This window comes from Eretmochelys imbricata, chromosome 22 (assembly GCF_965152235.1).
Source record: "Eretmochelys imbricata isolate rEreImb1 chromosome 22, rEreImb1.hap1, whole genome shotgun sequence".
NCBI classification, from domain to species: Eukaryota; Metazoa; Chordata; order Testudines; family Cheloniidae; genus Eretmochelys; species Eretmochelys imbricata.
The window spans coordinates 9,863,021-9,879,062 of NC_135593.1; the positions used below are offsets into that span (position 1 = coordinate 9,863,021).

At 47.9% G+C, this 16,042-nt stretch overlaps 1 protein-coding gene across 4 annotated transcripts in view; it reads right to left on the minus strand.

The window, feature by feature from the left end:
- The window catches only part of LOC144278430 (opioid-binding protein/cell adhesion molecule), a 335,321-nt gene that overhangs the window by 164,530 nt on the left and 154,749 nt on the right, over window positions 1-16,042 (minus strand). The window lies entirely within an intron of this gene.

Consider the following 16,042-nt stretch of genomic DNA (forward strand, 5'->3'; position numbering starts at 1 on the left):
GCAGGTTCCTGACCCCCAAGAGGTTACAACTCATATTAATTGGACAAACGACCACAGAAACGATTCCACGGGACTTTTCAGAAGGGACAATACTAAAGACATTCACAGAGTGCCCTTCAGTTCCAAATTCCAGGGCGGGAATCTGGAGGGGATGTATCCCAGGGTATTTGACACATCCCACCTGTTCAGTCACGTCCTAGCCTTATGCGGATAAGTTTTGACTGTTCACTGCAGTACCATGTGGTGCTCTGAAGCGTTGGAGAAACTGTCCCCCCAGAAAGGAACAGTGTCACCTTTCTGGGTGGAAGCCACTCTGTTGTCCTCTGAACGCCCAGAGCGGCTCTCCATAGGTCCCCTCTCTCATGACCATCACAGCCCCAACCCTCCCCTTTCCCTTGGCTGGACACACAGAATTTTAGATGAAGCTGTGAAATCTGCTGACAGCTTGGCTTGTCAGTAAGGCCCTCCCGGCGGCCCCTGTGAGATATACTGTGCTGAGCCCCAGAGGGCTTGAACAGACTCAGCATAAAGGCAAGAAATGGACAGGGAAAGAGGCAAAGGAGAAAGACGAAGAATAAGGGGGGCCTTTGGAGAAACAGCTGTAAATCTCTCTCTCTCTCTCTTCAATTATTTATTTGCTGCCTAGGTCCAGCCCTCCCCTCTCCTGCCACTCGACACTGGACAGTTTTAGAGCTACGTTTCTGAGCGGTTAGTTACCATCGGTGAGGAATGGCGCAAAGAAGGAATTAAAATGTTCCTGGAAGGCTGGAACACATGTCTTTTTAATTCTATTTGATAGATGATCTTGATGTATTTTACTCCTGGGTCTGTCTACCTTGGGAGCACCCACGGAAAAAGCATCACATGTTTGGCTATATCAGGAGCTAAGCATTTCTCCAGAGCATTCCCTTTCTTTCCAAAGCTTCAGCAAGCACGGAAGGCACGAACACTTGGTTGTGATAAAATGGACTAACTGGTGGGTTGTAATAGTAATATTTGGTCCTCCTACAGCACTGTCCTTTCAAAGATCTCCAAGGGCTTTTCATACATGAATGAATGAACTCTCATAATTCCCCTGACAGGCAGGCCAGTGATATCCCCATTTTACAGATGGGGAAACGGAGGCACAGAGCTGCGAAGTGGCTTGGTGATTATTGTTCTATGCATTGTGGCAGTGCCTATGGGGCCCAGCTAAGATCAGGGCCCTATCGTGCTAGGTGTTGTAAAGACACTTTAGGAAATAGTCCCTGCCCCAAAGCACATAGGCCCAGATTTTTGAGGGATTTAGGCATTGCTCTGCTCAGCATTGCAAGTCCTGAGTGAGTTAACTTCACAAGTGACTTAGGCCCAGATTCTCAAATCACTGAAAATAATGCAAGTTAGGCACCTAAATACCTTTACGGATCTGGGCTTTAGGCACCTGAGTCTCTTTGACTTTCAATAGACTTAGGGTCCAATATCTCTTTTGAAAATGGAACTTAGCCACCTCAGTCCCGTAGGACTTGAAGGCTGAGTGCAGTAACACCTCACCACCTTTTAAAAACCTGAGCCTTATGATCGAAATAGAAAAGAGGGACAAAGGGCAGGAAATGGGAGTATTCTCATCCCCATTTTCCAGATGGGGGACTGAGGCAAGTCGAGAGAAGTGACTTGCCCAAGGCCACACGGGAGTTTGCGGCAGCGGAAAGAATCGAAGCCAGGTCTCCCGAGTCCCAGCCTAGTGCCTTAACCACACCACCACCCTTACAGTTATAGACCCACCTAAGCTTATCAAGCTCAGCCAGCTGCCAATGGGACACAGACCCCCATCAGAGGCTGTCTCAGATACTAACCTGGTCCTCCACTGTACCTTGCCGAAAAGCTGTGTCTGTAGCCCATATTGGCCCAAGCGGGCCATTAATCCCTAGCAAACGAACAAGTCCAAGGCTGCTTCTGTTTTCAAATGGGAGGGATGGGAGCAGGGGGGCCCAGGTACCTCTTTTTGTGTTTGAGGCATGTGATTTGACATTGGTATGGAAGGGGAATTCTCAGAGTATTAACGCCATCGAAATCACAGCAATCTGGGGCCACAAGGGCCCCCAAGAGGTTATCGGGTCCTTCCCCCTGTGCTGAGGCAGGATCATCAGGCCATGCTGGGTCACGCCATGCACAGACACTGCTGCTTCTGCTCAGCCCCCTCTTCAAGCTTATAAATTGGCAGTATAAATTGGCTTATAAATTGTCTTCCAAGACGTTTCATCTCACTCACCTCTGCCGCCAGATGTGGCAGGAGGAGAGTGTCGGGCCTCTTGCACCAAAGCTGCAGAAAAGTTATACGCCTCCCACGCCATGTTCACCAAGTGTCAACTCTATCATGGTTATGATTTGGGGTGTGCGGGTGGGACTGAATTAAGCATATTTCAGTGCCCCCCTGGGCACACGGTGCAGAGGAATTAGAGATATATTCCCCCTTAAACAAATAATTCTCCCCTTGTAGCGGCTGCGTGCTCCCACTAGCCACTTCAAGTGTGGACTCCTAGGAAGATAGATGGCCCGTTGAGCTTGGCATGTTATTACCTTTACCCCAGGAGGCTGCCATATTTCAAATAAGATGCCGTTTCTGCAGCTACATAAGCTTTGCCTCTCAAGAGCTGGAGGAGCGGCAAAGGGACAGGTTCCACCACTCCAGAAGGAGACACCGCATCATTGAATGGGAGCCCAAGGACATGGTGGACCCACAGACCATGGGGAAGAGGGGTCATTCCACCCTGCATTTCCCCCATCCAAGTTCAGAATAAAAATCTTTTCAGGGTATTTAACAACAGACGGATTGAGCCACTGGAATCATATTTCATGTTCCCCTTATACCACTCTGCCCATGCACCTTAATCTGGACTCGCAGCCCAGGTCTTGGCTTCTGTGTACAACTCTGCCAATGCACTTTAATCCGGATATGTGGCATCACCTGCAGGGCTAATCTTCAGCACCCGCAGAATTCGACCAGTGAATCTCAATCCTCACCTGCCGTACCCACATTGTGCTATTCCTGTCCCCAACATCGCAAGGTGAGGTTTTGCAAGGTGGTGAGCTGATGCAAGTCTCCTGGAAGTCGGCATAGGTGGAGGGCACACAGTGCTTCCCAGGAGGTGCCCTGCAGCTAGCAGGATCAGCCCCAGAGTGCCGCCCCAAAAGACTCCTCACTTCACAGCAGCCAGCCATGAAGAACTGCAAGTTCTGGGGAAGGCCATCCATGAAATGAAAGGTGGGCTTGAATCGAAAGCAACCCCCCTACCCCTGATGGGCAGCATCCCTCCCACTGCTATCCCAGTCCTTCTCCCACACCCCCAGAGCTCTGCCAGCACACCCCAGTCCTGACCTGCAACATACCCTGCTATTCTAATGTCAGGATTCAGAGCCCTTCCTTTATTCAAATGAACCGTGGGAGAGCTAAGCGCAGCCTAGTTAAGTTGAGCCCTAGGGAATTCCAGTCTAGTGGACTATTACTCCTGTCTCAGTTCATTATAATGAATAATAAAGAGATACTTACACACATTTTCTGTAAATTATTCATTGCGTGAACTGAAAAAATCAGGGCAGTAATATGTAAAACAGACAACTTGCATGTCTGTTCTCATATAAATATCTAGTATAAAGCCCCTCAAGGTACTATCTGGTCCCCTCATTAGGGGAGAAGTACAGGGACTAGGGTTTGAAGTGACAGTGAAGAGTCGTTTACTCCAGTTTTGTGCAAGTTAAAACTCCGTTGCTCAAATGCTTCTCTTGCTTACTGGGTGCAGTGCAAACCCATGTAGTGTGGAGCACAACATGCCCCCATGTAACTGCATCCGCTTGTCTAGTATTTGTGAGTTTCTGGTCTGGCTCCTGATCTCATTTGCACCGGTGGAAGTCAGGATTGGCTCTGTTGATGTCCGTGGAGTTATTCAGTTAAAAGACAGAGTCAACAAGATCAGAACCAGGCCCGCTGAGTCTCTAGCTAAGGCTGCTTGAACCTCAGCCACACCTTCTTTCAGCCACCCGATGAGTTTGGAATGCACCCAAAGAACTCAAAGCAAAAAGCAGGTGAAATTGCTGCACTGCATCAAAACCATACACCTGCCAATGTTTGACTCACTGAACCAGGGCTGAGTTTTGAGTTTGCAATGAAAGCGGGAGAACTGCACGGGTCCGGGTGTGTTGGGTACATTTTGCAAACATTTGCTCTCTGAAGCGCTTTCTCAGGCAAAAACTCCCATGGGACGTGACTTTACAAAGAGATGACCCTCACACAATGCCAAAACTTGAGCTCAGGCTGGTGTCTGATGGGAGAAAGCAGCACACCTATTGATTATGGTTAATATGAACCAGTACGTCACCAGAAATAACAAATTCTTCTTGACACATCAGCCCTGGAGATGCTCCAGCAAAATTGAGACCAAGAAACTCTGTCACTTTGCACATGGGCTGGCTACTTGTATGCCGAGTTTTGTATTTTCAAAGGGTCTGCTTACAGAACCTGTCCACACTGGAAATCGGGGTCTAACTACAAATGGCCATAGGCACCAAAATTCCAGTAGCACCCTGCATAATTCTTTGACATGTTCCAAGGCCAATATCCATTAGCTCCTAAGCCTCAGGCATCCCCTCGTCTGTGGAGTGGCCCTTTGTTCCTATTTCCAATTGCAAAGGATTATGATAATGTCTCCCGTAAAGCAAACAGGTAAAGAGACTTCTCCAAATTGTTTAGATAAAGCAGATAAGCTCTGACAAAGCCGGATAATAAACTGGGCCAGGAGGTTTTCCCTTGAAGGGATCTAATTAAGAACAAAGACAAACCTGCAATAACATTCTCCTGAAGGCTCTGTATCCATCTCCCAAGGAACCACTGTGTCGCAAATCCAGAAGGAGGTGGGGCAGGTGAGGAGAGTGTGTCTGATGAGACAGGAAATAACCCTTCTCAGATGTTGTGTTTCGGCTGGGTAATATTCGTCAGCGCCAAATACAGAGGGTTAAAATAACATTTCTACTGTTACTCGGGATTCCCCTGTATCCTGGGATCTCATTAGTCCTTTTTGGCTACAGCATTGCACTAGGAGCTCATGTTCCCCTTATTATCCCCCCCACAACCCCCCAAATCTTCTTCCCAGGATTCAGTCCCCCTTTCTGTAGGTATGGTCATCCTTCCCGCTAAAAACAGCAAGAGCGAAGGGTGCTCAGCGCTGAGCGCCCTGCAGGTTCAGCCCCACAATGCCACCACACAGACTTCCTCCCTTCACGGCAGCACCCCTGAAGAACTGCAGATCCTGCGGAAGCCTTTCCTTGAATCTAAACAGGGGCTTGAATCAAAACCTGAGCTAAACACTCCCACATTTAGAGAGTAGGGCTGAGATGTGAACCAGACCTGGCTCCTAATTTTACAAGTGGCCTATATTTTTATAATCACCTGATCTGGGGGTTGTTTGAAACTTGGATCCAAATTTTGGGCGGCCTTAGCCTCTCTTGGCTTGAGAGCACAGGGAAGGGTTCAGAACTGGCGTCACCAAACACTTGCAGCTAGACCCTGAACATTTACCAGTCTCCCCCATCACTAATTCTGCGTTTGGGGTTAGGAGGAGTGAAGTTGTATCAACTTGCAAACACCTATTTCTGCAGGGCAAGCCAACTGCGTAACTTTTGCCCGTAGCAGAAAGCCATCAGCTGGTGGCTCTTCCAACAAACTTGCAGGAACCCCCGCACCCCCAAAACCAGCCTTTCTTGTCTCGTGCTTTCTTTGTTTAGATCGGGGTGGGCAAACTTTTTGGCCTGAGGGCCACATCTGGGTATGGAAATTGTATAGCAGGCCATGAATGCTCATAAAATTGGGGGTTCGGGTGTGGGAGGGGGTGTGGGCTCTGCGGTGGGCTCAGAAATGAGAAGTTCAGGTTGCAGGAGGGGGCTCTGGGCTGAGGCAGGGGCTTAGGGTGTGTGGGGGGGTGGGCTCTGGGGTGGGGCTGGGGATGAGGGTTGGGGGTGCAGGAAGGTGCTCTGGGCTGGGACTGAGCGGTTTGAAGGGTGGGAAAGTGATCAGGGCTGGGACAGAGGGTTGGGGCTCAGGAAGCGGGAAGGCTCCGGGCAGTGCTTACCTCAAGCAACTCCCGGAAGCAGCGGCACGTCCCCCCCTCTGGCTCCTACGCGGAGGCATGGCCAGGCTGCTCTGCACTTTGCCCCGTCCGCAGGCGCTGCTCCTGCAGCTCCCATTGGCTGCGGTTCCTGGCCAACAGGAGTTGCTGAGCCTGTGCTTGTGCCGTGGGCAGCATACAGAGCCCCCTGACTGCTCCTACACGTAGGAGCTAGACGGGGGACATGGCGCTGCTTCTCGAAGTCGAGCAGAGAGATAGCACGCGCAGAGCCAACCCCCGACTCTGCTCCCCGGCTGGGGCACCAGAGCGGGGCGAACCCCAAACCTTGCTCCCCGGCAGGAACTTGAGGGCCAGATTAAAATGTCTGAAGGGCCGGATGCAGCCCCCGGGCCATAGTTTGCCCATCCCTGGTTTAGATGATGTGTTACATCCCACTATAGTGCTCCTGTGTGTATCACATGCATACAATTTCCTCTGTGTCTGTCGAGTTTATATTCTCTGCTCTTTGGGGTAGAGACTTTGGTCTCACACGGCAGCAAACAGACTGAAAAAGAAGGTCACTACAACTGGTTCACTGACAACAACAGGTGGCCATCAGGGCTAGTTCCTCATTCTTTCCCCAGCAGCGGAAACCGCAAGAAGAAGCCATGCAGTGCTGGGGCTCTACCCTGTCTGTGCTGATACTGACAAATCCATGCTATCTAAAGGAAAGGCGTCTTTTTTATCCCCCCTCCCCCTACCCCACCCCCATCATGGCTCTGAAAGCACAAGAGCTTCCTTACTGGTCATGCAGCTTTGCAAGAGACAATGGAGACAAATCTGAATGCCGCAGCAGAGTGAGAAGATGCATGAAGGAGGGACTTTGGGGCACCGAGATTCTGCTGCTTGCACTCTAATTGTAACCATTCTTCCTCCTTTACATGCTAATTTTGAAGTTTTCCAGGGAATTATTTTACTTAGTGTCAACAATATAGATAGTGCCGCTAAGTCCTTTGCATTCTCCTCCAGCGAGTGGTCAGCCCCTATCTCTGGAGGCCTATTAGCAGAGCCCCCTGCTTGGATCACTCAGGCAGGCCTACACCTGGGCTCATTAATGATATTGACATGCTGTTACCATGTAGGGAAGATTAAAGAACAGAAGCCACCTTCATCTCCTGTGGTTGCTGTTTCACCCCTAGACTCCTATCAGTGTCACATTAAGCAGGTAGCAGGCAGGCCTGCTGCAGAGAATGGCTTTGCATGGCTTTCGGAGGAGCGAGGTTTCATTTGCAGCAGTGCCAGCCAGCTGCACTGCAAGAGGAATACCAGGCTTTGCTGCTCTCCAGTCAGAGTGCCACTCTTCCTCTAATGCTGAGGTTTAGGGGGATCGGTGACAGATAAAGAAGTTGGAGGAGGGGGGGAAACAGACGTTAAACATGTATATGCCTGGGAGGAACAAAAGTCTCAAGGAGGGGAGGTTTAAGACCGCTGACAATTTGATCAAGCCTCCTGAAAAGTTCAGATGCTTAGTTCAAAGCCATGAGAACATCTCAGCAGACAGGCAGAGTGGTCGTGGGGCCAAGGCACTGCTTCTGCCACACACATACTAAGTGATGTTAGGAAAGTCACTCGATCCGTCTGTGCCTCAGGTTCTCATCTGCACTTTGGGAAGAATGATATGCCTTGTTAGATCACCATCTCTTTGGGGCAGGGGCCATCCCTCCCAGCATGTGTGTATGTGCCTCGCAAAATGGAGTCCCCATCTCATTTGGGTCTCTACACATTGCCGTTGTACCAATAATATATGAGAGTAAGTATCTTAGTCCAAAGATTCTTTAGCTTCCCAATTCATTGCTCCAGCTACTTGACAACATTGGCTCCACATTTCAGCTGTGAAAGTTTCCAGCCGTAACTACCTGTAAAAGGAGGCAGAACAAAAGTGCAGGCACCATGCTCTTTGAGAAGGGAACGTTAATTACGTTTTCAGGGGACTCATAATTGAATATTTTCTCTTCTTCTGGTAGTCACTCTGGCTACAGAGTTAACATGCTCTGAATGCCTTTTATTTGAGGCAGCTGGAGAAAAGGAAGAAGAGATTTATTTGTAATCATTGGAAATAAACACATTTCCTCAGAAGTAAACACAAAGGAACAAAAACCTGGCTGGGGTCCCACCTCGTTAAAAATGCAAATTAGAAACAGGCCATCAAAATGGGAGGTTCCACTAATCCCCTCTCAGCAATGCAAATCATCAAATTAGCCTCTGGTACAATGGCATCTGCAGCATGTAACATTCGGTTTAATACAATATATCCCAGAGGGCAGGGCAGTGTCTGTCAGGTTTCCATCATTGTCACTGGTGATATTTATTTTTGGTGTCGAGGGCAGAAAGCGCTTTGTGTTAATTCCCAATTCCTGCTGTTGGCATCATCTCTTCTCTCTGAGCCATAGGTCTATCCGCTCCATGGCACTGATACACCCATGTTTTTCTTTCCACATCTTCTAGTCGTCTTGCTGTTCGATAATCTGAACCGTGTTCTACACGTGCATGCTGCTTCTTCATGGACAGGTGACCATGTGCCCTCACTGAGGATAAGCGAAACACGAATGAGCCATGTTTGGATCGAGAGCCAATGCCCTCAGAATCTGGGGACGTTTTCCTTGAGGAGCTGCGGTTCTGCTCATTTCCGAGATAAGGGTTCCTGCAAAGTTTGGATCCAAGTCCAGATTGCCACAAAGCTCCAGGGTTCTTGAGTCCAGGGGTTGGATTCAGGCCCATCTTGCTGTTAAAAGGTTCACACAGCCCTCTGCTCACAAAAGCTGCTAAATTTTGCACAGGTCTGGTCCAAATCACACCTCAACTCCCTGTTCGAGCCCTTTGTGAAGAGGACATTCTAAACCAGCTGATTTAAATAAATAAGTAGGATCATACTCAGCAAGTGGCTGGAGCACAAATCTCACCTTCTCTGGTTACGCAGAAGAGCCCTTTATGTAATTTAGATACAACCTCTCTTTCTTCCCTTTGACTTTCCTTTCTACATTCAGCCTTGAACAGCTGTAGGCAGACTAAGGTTCAATGGGACTAGGTACCGACTATGGGCAGCTTACCGCAGGCTGTGTGATGCTACTGCTCACGGGGACAGAGTGGTCTTGCGGTCAGTGTATACTGACCCTGTTTGAACCAGGAAGGCACAAGGGGAGAGAAAACCAAGTTTACACTGGCCTCATAGCCGCTAAATGACTGTATCTGTTCCCTAAAGCTTTTCACTGGATTTTCTGAATTAATGCTCCAAATCGAGCAAATCCGGAAACCACGGTTTGATCCTTTAAACCAAGTTACTTTATTATTTTTTCAAAAAGCTTTTTATTTTAAGCTCAGATTCAGACTACAGGGGAAAATAAGAACAAAACCCTTGATCAAGTCATTTCAGTTGGAAAGGGAAATTTGACTGGGCTATGTGGTTGAGTATTCTAACTTGAAATAAGCTCCCCCTTGATTAGGAGCCTGAGCCTCTGGTTTACAGAGACAAACATCTGTATTTTGATGACTAAGGACCTAATCCAACCCCCATTACAGTTTTAGGAAAACTCCAGCTGACTTCAATGGGCTTTGGATCAAGTCCTAACAGATTCATTTGCTGCAGGGTAACTTCACTGCCTTGCTCTGAAGAAAGGCTCCAGCACACTGGGGTCAGCTTGTGACCCGAAGCAACAAACCACCAGATCCTCATCTTGAGTATACACAGTATGTGTATGCACAGTATGCATCTGATGAAGTGAGCTGTAGCTCACGAAAGCTCATGCTCAAATAAATTGCTTAGTCTCTAAGGTGCCACAAGTCCTCCTTTTCTTTTTGCGAAGACAGACTAACACGGCTGTTACTCTGAAACTTGAGTATACTGTAAGTCTCTGGCTTATCATGAGTTGTACATACATCCCTTCACCCTAAGTGGTAGCATGCACATAGATTTACACTGGACTAAGAGTGTAAAAAGAGAAACCTACCTACCTACCTATATACAATACATTTTTCTATTTATAGCTATGTATTACCTATGGCACTGATAACACAGCTATCTCCACAGATTCCAGGCAGCAGTTGCAAGGGGACTGTAAAGTGTCATTAATTAGTGAACTTGACCACGTGATAGATCCTTGGTGCTATATTACAGCGAAGGGCTGTGTTACCACAATCCCTTTCTAATATTACCACCCAAAACTAAGCCTCCTCCACACACCAAACGGTCTGTCAGCTGAATCTCAGGAGCTCTGCTGGGAGTGCATGTATTTTGATTTGAATGTAAGAGTCTGATGTTCCATGGGATGTGCCGGCCGTTTGGGGAGATGCTGTTAGGAGCCACATGACAAGGGCTGTTGAGTTACTGAAGTAAAAACCTTGAAGACACTGAAGACACACCCACACTGCAATCTAAGGTGTGCCGGCAGCTCAGGGAGACCCACCCTTGCAAACTGTACCCACGCTAGCATGTCTAAAATTGGCAGTGCGGACATGGCCATGAAGACTGCAGCACAGGGTAGCCATGTGAGTACACACTCAGGGTCCCTGACGTGCTTGTACATCCCGTGCTGAAGCCTGTGTCGCTGCTTTTTTTTAAGTCTGGTGTCACCAGTACAGCTACCCAAGCTGCAATCAGACCTTGGGTTACAGTGTAGACACCTGTGCTGGGCAGGTTTTCAAAAGCACAAAGGTCAGTTAGGCATGCAACTCTCCTCGTCAATCAACGGGAGCTAGGCACCTATATTCCTCTGTTTGGCGGGGTCTCTTGACCCTCTGACACATGAACCTGCTGCATGTTTCAAGAAGCCAAGTGCTCTGCAGTCTGGAATGTGTGTCTCCAGCTCAACCTTGCTCCCCCTCCACCCAACCCATTCTGACCCCCATCCCACCAGGCTAGTCTATTCTGAAGCACGACGCTGATCAAAATAATGATGGGGGTGTTTTGCCCATTTACAGCTCTGTCCACTTGAAGATCTCACAGTGCTTCACAAATGTGCATTGACTATGTCTGGCAGCACAAGTGGTCCTCTCTCCTTGGAAGAGAAACTCTCTGCAGCTAAATTACTTTCTTCCGTCTAAGGATCACTCAACCCTACCCCATAGAATGGAATCCGAAAGCTCTTCAGAGTGTGAAATGGAATCACTTGGCCCACAAGTCCTGAACTCACGGTCTGCTCAATTGCTCGTTCTTAAAACAAGGTCTCAGGTCGAGTCGGCTTTGCATGCAGTAACTCTTGTTTTGAGCTGTGCTCAAGTCCTCTACTGGGTCCTTTGACCGAAAGGTAGAGGCTGCCTAAGGGATGTCTGAGACTAGTCAGCTGAGACCTAGCAAGCAGGCAAAGAACGGTGTCCTTTTTTTTCCCCATCTTGAATGCACGCTGGGCTTTCACGTAAGGGCCATAGTGTGGTTGCATAGACACAGCTTTGCAGATTCACTCAGACCAGATGATAAAGGAGTGGAGCTAAAGCAACTGAACAGAATAGTTTCTCTTTCTTTGGTGGTTGCCCAGCCTTCTGGAAACCCAAGCAGGTGTCAGGTTACCCCCAAAAGTGTGTACTCCATTGGGAAGGGTCCTCCAGAGAAGAAGCCACCAGAGCCAAAGAACGGGGTGAAAGTGGAGAAGGAAGCCCTCTGAGGTGCACTGGCATCTCCAAAACCTCAAACTGTTTTCCAGCACTGACTTTTGGGGTGCATGCACATGAATGCCCCCCATACTACCCCCCCCCACACACACACCTTGCTCCTCTCTAGCCCTGAACCCATTTCTGCAGTTTAATGTATTTTTAAAGCAGCAGTACAGGTCCAGTGGAGAGGAAAAGCTGGCACCCTCAGCCTAAGTCCTATGTAAGTGAGGCGGACAGAGAGCTATTGTTGGTTTAATGGAAATTGTCATTAGGAATTATGAGACAGCAGCCGAAGAAATAGGGCAGGAGACCTTTGATAGAGCAAATCAATGGGAATGTTTATAGCACAGAGGACACTTGGATGCTAACATCAGAGTAAGCCGATGCTTGCGTCCGTCCCTGATCTTCTGCATGATAATGAAAACTAGTACACGAAATGTATCAAATAGGGATGAGCAGACCAGTGTGGAAAAACTCAGAAGTAGCCTCTGTGCCCTCTCCTAAAACTAGACCCAAACTCAAACCTTTCATGAATCTTGGAGGAGTACTGAAATACCACAATAAAGTGGCACCTATGACCTGACCACAACTAGTTAATACGGGAACCCATTTTGCAGGTTAGCTAGGTATTCATAGCATTCTCATCATCGTAGTATCCCACAGAAGGATTAGTGATCTTAACCTCACACTGCCACTCTGCAGTAGGGAAGAATTCTTAGTCCGGTTTTACAGATGGAAACTTAAGACAGAGAGAGAGACTAATGCGCTGATTTTCAAAAGCTCTCAGCTCCTACTGACACACTGAAAAGGAGTGCTCAGATTTCCAAGTGTCCAACACTCAGCAGCTCCCAATGATGTTGGACTGCGATGCTGGGTACTTCTGAAAATTGGGCCACTCTACACTGCAATATAAGCCTGTGTTTGATCACGGGCTCATGGCTAACCCGCCTTGCGTCTACACTGCAACTGCACTAACCCAGGGCTCAGGTCCAGGGTGCCAGGACGCTGCAGGGCTGGAAAGTTTGAGCTTGAGTCAACCCGGGACTCAAGGTCCGAGCCCTATTGCTTTGCAGCGAAGCCACAGCCCTGCTCGACTCAGGTCCTGTGAGTCATCCAGAAGTATCCCACAGTTCCATGGGACAGCTTCCTTAGTCCTCTGTATCCCAACAATCTACAGTCCACCCTACTTAAAAGGGAAGTGCCCCCCTCTCCCGCTTCAGCAAACAGCAGCAGGTCAGGTCAGCATCAACGCATTCTCTTCTGATCACCGATCTGGAAGCACAGTCTCAGAGAGCCTTCTGGATTTGAATGAAGAGCCAACCAATCAAGCCTTTTGCAAAGCAAGCTGCTTCCTGGTAACGTGCAGGGCGGGCAGTAAAGTTTTCCCACAGTGCACCATGGTCCTAGGGCTACAGCGGCCATATTTTGGAGGTGCGAGGGAATCTGGGATATGGTTCTTTGATTCAGGTCTGCACACTGCAGTGCGGATGCCAGAGACCTAGGTTCAAGCACGGGTCAGAAAATTCTGAACATAGGGTTAAAATACAATGTAGAAGCTCAAGCTTCCCTAACACGGGTCAGCTGACTCAAGTCCCACTAACCCTGGGCTTACATTGCAGTGTAGACATATCCTGTGATGCCTCAAGGGGAGCTAAAGCCCGACTTGTAAAGATATTTACGAGCTGCTCAGCTTAAGCATTGGAAGGCATCAGTGACTTAGGAGCCTGTCTCATTTCCAAAAGTGAGTTAGGCAGTAGGAGCCTAAGCCCCATTGGCTTTCAATGAGACTTGTACTAACTGCCCAAGCCACTTTTTGAAAAAAAGACAGGCTCCTAAATTGCTCAGGTCTTGCAACATGGAGCAGAACACCACCTAAATACCTTCACAAATCTGGGTCTTAGATGTTTGGAAAATCTGCTTAAGGGTCAGATTTTTAGGTGCTACACTGCAGATAGATACCTAGTTGCACCTAACTCCCATCGAATTAGGTTCCTAGGCACTTTTGAGAATTGCAGTAGGAACCTACCTGCATCTTTTGATGTCTCAATCCCTTTAAAAACCTGGCCCTAAGTGACTTGCCCAAGCTCTCTCAGGAAGCCTGTGATGGAGTTAGGAACTGAGCCCAGTCTTCCTGAATCCCCATCTACTGCTCTAACCACCAGACTATCCTTCAACCCTCAAGGGAGTTGTGTAGTTTGAGTAATTACCACATCAACATTGGGGCTCTTCTCCAAACCAGCAAATCTTCTGGCATCCACCCCTCATTAGCATCAAAGCACCTTGCAGTGTCATGGGAAATATATGCTGGATTGTAATGTCCCCAGCAACTCCCAAATCAGCTGTTCTTCTGGGATTATTTTGAAACAGGAGATGTGGGCACAGGATAGATGGCTCGGGGCATAACGGCCCACTCGGCATTTTTGTCCTAAAGCCTAACAATTTGTATTTTATAAGGAACTGGTGATTCAGAGCATGAAGTAAAACAGGCATCTTCTGGTCAAGGAATCTGAATTCTCCTCTCAACCACCAGACAACTTGCACAGCCAGACTAGGGTTCTGCTCCATAGCACAGACCAAGGAGAGAGAGAGAGAGGGATACCCGCTGACAATATTGACAGATTCAAGGGTGCTGATTAAGGGACATGATCCAGCAAAATACCCTCCTCATTGCAACCCGGCGTTTGCAGAATCATGTGCTTGCAGAACACGCGCGTCAATCAGCTGGCTGTGTAAGAATTCAATCAGTGCTAATCTAACACAATACAGCACCTGCTCTCCGGCTGATTTCTAGTGTTCTTCAATCAAATGAAAGAGAAGAAAAGAAGAGTTTATTGCTAGCAGTGTTAGCAGACCTGAAAATGTAAGAACCTGGAGCTCTCTAGATTATTTTTTTCTTCTTCCACCTTTGGGGGCAGAGAGAGAGAGAAAATTTCACTGCAGTTTCAGCTAGCTCTGTAATTAAGTAACAGTAATTAACATGTGTTAATACCAGGCTCTGGCTACTATGATTCAGTCTTCCTGACAGATTGGTCACAATCTCCATCTAAACCAAGAAACTGGGCCAAATTCACTCTGTGTTAAAGTAGGCACAGCTTCACTGACTTTAGTGCAGTCTCCCAGCATACAGCAGTGGCAAACAAGGAAATGAGTTTGCCAATATCCTTAGAACACGGGCCAGGAGACTCCCAGTGCAGGTATGAGATAAAAGGGACAGCTGGCTATTTGAGCAGAGGGATCTTAAATCTGCCATTGATGCCTAAGGACTGGAGGAAGAATTGGACCAGCTATATCACAAGTACCTGCTTCAAGCTGCTGCAGTGCTGAATCAATCGGACAGTGAAATTGCTGATGGAATTCTGGCTGAAATCCATGAAAGGATCCAGACTAGCATCAGTGCACAGAAAAAGAAAATACTTTTGAAGTTCAGAGCACCCACAATTAGAGATGTTTCATCACTTGGACCTCGCTGTCCATGAATCTCATATACTGGACTGGATATCAGCTGGCATAAAATGGGATAGCACCACACAAGTGTTAAATAATGTCTCAATCAATGATCACTTGTCAATCAAACTATGTCAGTTTGTATCAGCTGAGGAGCCAGCAGCTGTATGAAGCCTCACGAAGACAAAAGGGTAGGGACGGGACCATTGTTTGGAAAGGCACAACCACCAAGGAAGGGGGAGGAAGAAATGCGTAGTCTGGTAGGAAGTGGGTAGGACAAGGAGTTAAGTGGGATGAAGTTAAGCAAAGGAAGACTTAGGTGGGGTATTTGAATGAGATCTATGGCACGGTTTCGCAAGAGAAGTGATGGAATGCTTGAGTCATTTAAAACTAGACTGGTCAAAGCCCTGGAGAATGTGTCGTTTATGTCAAGTGATCTTAAAAACCCCCTCCTGCCATTATTTCTGTAGATAAGCCAAGGAAGTGGTATAAATTCTGGATTGGGCGGGTGCTGGAGTCCAGGGCTTGCACTGGAGATGAAGTCCAACCTTGGACATTGGGTTTGCTTTCAGCGTCACCATAATCTTGTGAGCTATTCTTGTGTGATTTGGGCTTGAAATGGTGGAAGTTGCACCATGCTCGGCAGTTCTGATGTTCATCCTGGGTCAAATTTTGCAACAAGGGCCGTTCTTGTGATATTTTTGGAGAACTGTCAAATATGCTCCTCTGGATTCAGCCCAGAACTAAAACCGTAGGATCTGGTTCATAAGTCACCTCTCATGCAGCATTTATGCTCTGCTAAACACCATAGTACCTGGCCACTTTCACCACGATATCTGAGTGCTCTGGGATCCAAGGATTCAAATCCTGTGCCTCTGAGC